The 7851-nt window shown below is 35.9% G+C and overlaps 1 long non-coding RNA gene across 1 annotated transcript; it reads left to right on the forward strand.

Annotated features, from left to right (window-relative positions):
• Positions 1-254: 254 nt before the first annotated feature.
• LOC121403730 lies at positions 255-5354 on the forward strand. Its single transcript, XR_005967452.1, has 3 exons — positions 255-698; positions 3301-3404; positions 5230-5354. It is a non-coding gene; the product is annotated as an uncharacterized LOC121403730 (long non-coding RNA).
• The last annotated feature ends 2497 nt before the right edge of the window (positions 5355-7851 follow it).

Raw genomic sequence — 7851 nt, forward strand, 5'->3', positions numbered from 1 at the left:
TCACAGCCAATATATTTACCCTGTTTTTACTTTTAAACTAAACTGTTCCTTTAAAGAAAAACAAATAATCCCCAAATTGATAACATTTTTAACTAGGGCACCATACAAAATAGCATTGAAATATACCAGTGTTCAAAAGTTTGGGCCAAAAACAACATATTTTCATGCTTTTGAAAAATTTTTTTTTTTTTATTGTTTACCAAAGTAGAATTAGATTGTTCAGAAATTAAAAGTCCGCACACTGATATTGTCACAATTTCACAAAAGTTTGCATTCATCAAATAATCCCCCATTGTCTTAAATTTCAGCTTTGCAATTTTAATCTCCAGCTGTCAATTTATAAAGATATGTAGAGGCATAGCTTGTTCAATCATTATTATAGATGTGTTATATATTAGTTATGGTATACAGAATACTACAGTTTCCAGAATGCATATGCCACATGTTACCATTCAATTTCTGGTATGTGTGTGTGATGTAAGTGATTTCTTATTGGTTATGGGGTTTTTCCTGATTGTGAGTATTTCTCCTGTTCCAGTTGCTGTAAGTGGGCAAGAGCTCTCTCTGTAGATGCATGTTCCTGCATTAACTGAATAACAGTGACGATATGCATCTCTCCTAAATAAAGTTATTGGCAGCAAAGGACTTGTGTGGAACTACATCATCGCTGTGCAAGAATCTGATACCAAGGAACTCTGGTAGGTCATCTAACCCTGAATACTAGTGTTTTACTGAATAGTTACAACATAGCCCATGCCTTCTGTAGATCTTCCGGTTTCATCCCCAGTTACTGTAGGTGTATGCATCACACTACAGGATGAAATATTCCCCAATTAAGCGATATCGTCATGGAATGGCATTGCTTTGTGGAAAATAAAATTTAGCAATTAGTAATTCTTAACTTTTGAACACTGGGTTTATGCAATGAGATGCTCAGGTGCTGTAACCCATAGCAATCATTTTGGAGTTAATATTTACTGGTCACCTCTAGCAAACACCTTATTGGTGGCTATGGGTTACTGCCAAAATGAGTGCCTTATTTTATATGAGGGGTATTTATGCTAATTTGAATTTGAAATAGAGCTAAAGACATTTAAAGGGAATTAATCAGAGGCAGTTACAAGATTATTATTTAACAGGGTATTAACCACTTCTAATTCTTAAAAGGTAAAATTTTTTGCTGAAGACAGATTACAGAATTGGCCTTTGTTATGGGTGTTTCTGTTGTAAATTAAAAGAGGGGTCGTGAATATGGACTGTAGAAAAGATAAGAACAGAGAATTTTTGACACAGTTCAACAGCAGACACTTAAAAAAAGGGAGTGTAAAGGTGGAGGATCTCGCCATATGTTTTAAAAGACAACAAGGAAATAAGTGCTACTCACACACACTTCCCAAAGCTAATGTATTGGTGAGTAAGAAAGAGAGAGAGATAGAGGCCACCATGAGTCAGGACAGCTGCAAGAGCATTGTTATTCTTGGATAAAATACTGTGAACAAATCAGATAATGGATGACAGTAGATTTATTAGTAGTGATGGGCGAATTTCTCCTTTTTCGCTTCGCTGAAAAATGTACGAATTTCCCGGGTATGATGCAGGGTCAAGGATTTCCAAAGATATCATCAGTCTGTAAAAGTAAAGTAGGAGAAAGGAGAACAGAGTGTAGGAGAATGATTTAAAACTGCTGTAAAGAATTTTTAGTTGTTAAATCCTGCAGAATGCTATATAACATATAGAAGCAGGAATGTCTACATCTAAGCATGATGTTAGAAAGACGACAAATGGAGGGTTAAAGGAAGGAAATACCTGTAGAAGCAATGAGCTGACAAAGAAACAAGAGCAACGAAGACATGTGGAGAATAAGGTTAGGTAGGCAGCTTCTAATTGTGAATGAAATGCATTTATCCAAGCAAGCAGGCTCCAGGGTCTCCTGTTGAATTGGTTTTCATTAAGATCACTTGTGAACAATTTACTTTGGGATTATTCAGCCCAGCTCAGCTCTCCCCATAGATGTGTTTAAAATATAGTTAAACAGAGCTGCCACACTTCTAGACACAGGACTAGAGAACAAGAAGGGATTTCAGCTAATGAGACAACATGGTAATTACCTAATTGTGGCACACGATGAGATAAGACAAGAGAAAAAGATATCAGTGTGTTTTAACTGTAAAGTTAGTTTAGAGTGGGGTTTTTAGGGGTTCATGCTGAGGCTGCCAGAGCTCAAGATGGCAATGTAAAATATTAAAAGGCACAATTACCAAAAAAAGTGTAAAAAATGCACACTGCAGGGTCAGTACATAGAAAGGTAAAATAATTAGCTCTAGACAGAAAAAAATGTCCATCCATACCCTTGTTAAACTGCATTTAGTTCATGGGTTATTTCAAAACACTTGTGGGGGAATGTAATAAAAGTCAGTAACGGAAAAAAATATTCGTAATGACATAAGTTATTTCTTTGTGCAAACAAATTTTCCTTTGCGTGAATTTAATAAACCCGGAAACTGTGTAGCTACCTCTTCCTTCAATGGAGGAAGGCTTGTGAATTTTATAGTTTGATAATTTAATAAAACTTTTTGACAGTTCCCAAACTGGCTTCTGTCTGCAGACCCTGCTGGAGTGTTTTTCTCTATTTGATTACTCTGGTTTTTTGACTCCTGCTTGTTTTTTTACCTTGATTCCTGCCGCCTGCCTTGACCCTTTTGACTGATTGACTACGTTTTTTTCCTGGTTCTTGCCGGTACCTCATTTTGGACTTGTTGCTACCTAAACGCATTTATTCCTCCTAAGTTCCGCAGCAGAAATCCCGGGGCCCCAAAAGGGCGTCGGTGAACACCGGAACCCTTTGTGCGTCTGAGTGTACCTGCAACCTCCTAAAGGTTCCTGTTTGACGTGTACGTTACAATGCCTCTGCATTTTGTTGCTCTCGTTGACTAAAAACATCATTACAGATCCACAAAAAAAAAAGAATGCTTCTTATCAAATCATTCTTTGTGTTTTGCTGTAATTATACCTACAGAAATTACTATATAGTTTTTTTTAATTAATTATATTTGGCTTTAATCATACTTAGGGAAGGACATACTTGTTTGGTGCTGGGGTAACTATGTTTAATGCTTCCAACTCCTGAAAGAAATTGGAGACACATTTATACAAATTATGTGAAATTGTTGCTGCAGAATTGTTTAGCATTTTAATTTTATTGATCAAGATTGCTTTATAGAACAAGCAAAAGGCACACAGTCCTGAGTACAAAGGTTGGTGCAACCCCAGTGACCAAAATCATGTTTACATTTGTTCCAGGGCTATACATCTTTTCTTAAAAAAAAGGTGTATTTTGCTGTGCAATAAACAACTACTGGTAGAAGAAAACTTGTGGAACTGCACTCACCAGCAAACTACAATAGGTATGTAAGTTTTTTTTTATTTTTTTAGGTTTTAAAAAGGCCTGTTAGATTTTAAAAATGTTGCCTTATATCTCTTTGTACTTTGGTTATCTTTTCACAGCAGCATTTTGAACTTAAAGGGATACTGTCATGGGAAAAACATGCAGACTTCTGCACTGAAATCCAGTTTAATTTTGAAATCTGACATGGGGCTAGACATATTGTCAATTTCCCAGGTGCCCCCAGTCATGTGACTTTTGCTCTGATAAACTTCAGTCACTCTTAACTGCTGCACTGCAAGTTGGAGTGATATCACCCCCCCCAGCTGCCCATCAGCAGAACAATGGGAAGGTAACCAGATAGCTCCATGGTAGATTTAAGAACAGCATGCAATAGTAAAAATCCATGTCCCACTGCGACACCTAAAGTTAAATTGAGTAGGAGAGACAATAGCCTGCCTGAAGTGCTGGCTTATTCTGAAAGCACATGACCAGGCAAAATGGCCTGAGATGACTGCTAAACAAAATACACTTGTTGGGTTAGGAATGAAATTTTACATGGTAGAGTGAAGTATTTGCAGTGTAAACAGTGTAATTTGAAAATAAAAAATACACCATTAAAATCATGACAGAATCCCTTTAACAGCAGCTGTTACTTTGTAGCTATATTATACCTCTGATATGTTCTCTGCAGATGAGGAAAAAAGAACATTCTTTTTGTATAGGAAACTATCCATGTTGTCTTCTTCATGTTGATAGTATTACTGTTACTGATAATTCACCCAGCACCTTTACAAAGTGTAGGAAGTAATAGCAGTGTGATGATGAACAAAAGAAAAAATATTACAAAGACAAATTTTCATTGGTTCCAAAGTTGCTCTTTACCTGAGGGTAAAGATCACCCTAGTTGATTAACTAGGTACAGTTCAAGATATAGTTAATTCAAAATAATAAGAACCAAATATGCTGTAAAATGAATGGAGATACTTTATTCCATAATAAAATGATGTATGGCCACTAAGAAACAATTCTACCCCAGGCATCTGTCTGTCTATCTATCTATCTCCTGCATAAAAATATGAATTACAAATTTGCTCATTTTATACATTGCTTTGTGCAGAAAATGTCTGCATTAAATTATTTTTGCCATTTTTTATTCAATAACATACACAGATTTACACAACATTCCAATACTGCTGAGGCAACAAACAAATTAAGTTGACAGTATAACTTATGGTTTTCACAGAAATAGTTATAGGATTGCTACTTTTGCTGTTGGTTTATATCAAGATCTGTGCCACAGGCCAACAGTTTTATTGAAATTCTAAAGAACAAATCTGCAGAAGCTGGAAGCTCCAGGCTGTTATCAGCTACCTACACTGGAGCATCCTGACACACTATAATTGAAATTCATTGCTTGACCTTTAGTCTATAAAAATGTATTCTGTCATTAGTACTGACTGTCTGCTGTATTCTTGTGTCACTCCTCGGGCCAGCTTAAACCATCCCGGATGTAATGGTCTATTTTATGTCATACCCCTGAATCTTGCAATTTTTAAAGTCAGTAGTGAAAGTAATGTAATTCACTGAAGTGCATATAATATATATGTTATTCTGATGGAATATACATATATATCTTTATGAATACAGTACATTTATGTTATTATGAATGCACAGTCTAAAAGATTTTCTTGCTTTGGAAAATAAAGTTTCATTTGAAGTGTCATGTTTTATTAAAAGCAATGACTTACAATAGGTAAAGCATCAAAAAAACATGAAACTAAAATTCAAAAGCACTTCTTGGATAACACAAAGAATAGAAACACTTCACTAAAATATTCCGCTAGGAGAAAATCAGAAGCTGACATACTTTGGAGCCAAGACACAGTTCATAAAGGCATCAAGCTTCACACGACTGGCCTCCCTCTCTTTAATCATACAATCTTCTGCTTGGCACTTTCAGCCCTGAAACAGAAGATGAGGTTGCTAAGCTCTTCTCATGTTGTAAGTGTAATACCTGACCTAATGGTTCAGTTTCTCTTCTGTATTTTTTTTTTCTTGTTAAGCATCCTTTTATGATCTTGAAGTTGGCATTGAAAACTGCACATCAGTATCTGCTGATTAAACTAAATTATACCAGATAATTAGATGTATGCAGTATGATTTAATTCTCACAGGGGAGGGGAGCAGCATTAAATGCAGTACAACAAAAATACTGCTTATGATGTTCCATTTTGCATATAACACACAAAATATATGGAATGTTTAATCTCATGTTTTTATCTTCTGAGTAGTATTCTTTGTGCAAGGAAATAAAATGTAAATTTCCAAGTATTCTTTTTTTTTCAGAACATGAAATAGGTAGTCATGGGTGAAATTCGTGAAAGGGCAAAAATTTGCAAAGAGCAATAAAATCAATGGGCATCTTTTTTAGTAGCGACTTTTTTCAAACCGCACAGCTTTTTTTTTTTTTTTTTTATAGTACATTGGCGGCTATGAGCATTTTCTCTCAGTGAAACCTGATGAAAAATGTTGCCCTTCTCTTGAAATAAGCAATTCTGCTTTTAATCCAAACACCCATAACATATAAATATAATGACAGGGATGACAGTATGGTACTTGCTGCTACTTCCATTAAGGTGAGTTTAAAAAAAAACCTGACATTTTGTATGTTGCATTATATGAGCTATTACCGTAGATAGTGTGTATATATAAGTAGTCATTGAGGTAACCAAAGCCAACTGTCGTCTTGTCACTTCTTTCAATGATCCTTTATTCTAGAGCTAAAACATTGTGATGTTGTATATCCCTCATGGCTGTAGAATAGGGGACTTTCTGATAACAGCTACCTTAATGTTCATCAGATTGCCAGTAATTGTACTAGATGACTACCCATTTACTGCCATTTGAATGTACTGTGGGTATTTCAGACCCCCAAATAATTGCTCAGAAAGGCACTATATCATAGATATTTATCTATCTGCAATCAAGCAAACCTTATAAATTCTATTGGAAGAGACCTTGACAAATGTTTAATTTCTGAATACATGGGTAAGGGCAAATCACAAAATTATTTGTTAATTTGCATGCACTTAAATGTCATTTACAAAGGTACCTGCATTAATACATGATCCTCTATAGTGTGCCTTGTGTCAAAACTGTCACTTTAATGAATAAGATGCAAAGTACAGGGCTCATAGATGCATGGGAGCCCTGAAGTTAACAGCTGCCTTTAGAAGGTGTGTTGCTTTTATTGTCACAACATAAGTACATCCAGCGCTTAACCTAGGGATCGATGTAAATCAAAATGGGCCGACTTGTCACAAGTATAAATCTCTAAGTATAAGCATATATATAAACAGGACTCCAAGCTTGTAAAATGGAGCTGTTACACCTCCCCTCCTGTGAACAGTTCAATCTCAAACAATACATTAGAGTTCTTACCCGATCAGCAGTGTGACCCAGGTACTCCCGCCCTGAGTCCGTCACTAAGAAGAACGTCTATATCCACTGTACACCTCTATTCATGCAGCGGCGCACTCAAAGGTCACAAGAATCACTCCATTCAAAGCTTTTTTCTTTAGTTAAAAAACATTACTTTATTAGATAAATCTTGGTATTAAGAACAGCGTCCAAGGTCCTTGTTGCTGCATTTGTAAATTTCAGGCAACTTGTGGGGCACACTATTTTACAGATTATCACCATTTTGCTGTAATTCTGGGAGAAAACTGCATTGTCAGTAAATAAATAATATTTGCGCAAGTGCAATGTGCATAGTAGAATTTGCCAGGGTTGCCACTGTGGGAACCGTGTAGCTACTGCCAACTTTAAGGTGGCAATATATCCAAGATACCTCTGCAATTCGGAACAGGAGGTGCCATTTGCCATCTACTGGAGTAAATCAGAGATTTTATTTTTAGCTCTTCTGCATTATTTCTCCTTGGCTGAATCTGTAGTTCACAAAAAGTTCTCAAAATAACACATCCATTTGCACGTTGCACCTCTACACACAACATGATTGCACCTAATGTATTTCAAGCTCATGCTGTGTCACGTTCCACATCATCACCATGTTGTAACTGACACAAACAAGTGCCAATCCAATGGAAGGTGCTGAAGGCAATACTCTTCTTATCGTTACATTTTTCAAGACAGTACAGTGAATGGAAGCTGAAAGTAAATCTGTAGATTTTACATTTGAGGGCTATATTTTTAGCAAGAATCTTTTAGGACTCGTGAAAATGTAATTTGTTTTATAACATGTTCACTGAGTCTCTTATTGTACCATGTGTTTGGGTACTGCTTTGTTTTATTTAAGTATTATATAATGCATGTCATCCTAATGTTCTTGTATTGTTCTGGGAAAGTCTGTTTTATGTGACCAGAAAACAAAATCTAAATAGAAATAGGGAAATGATTATTGGTACTAAAGTGTAATCTCTTCCACACTGTGTGGTTTTATGTCTGTC

This window comes from Xenopus laevis, chromosome 4S (genome assembly GCF_017654675.1).
Source record: "Xenopus laevis strain J_2021 chromosome 4S, Xenopus_laevis_v10.1, whole genome shotgun sequence".
NCBI classification, from domain to species: Eukaryota; Metazoa; Chordata; class Amphibia; order Anura; family Pipidae; genus Xenopus; species Xenopus laevis.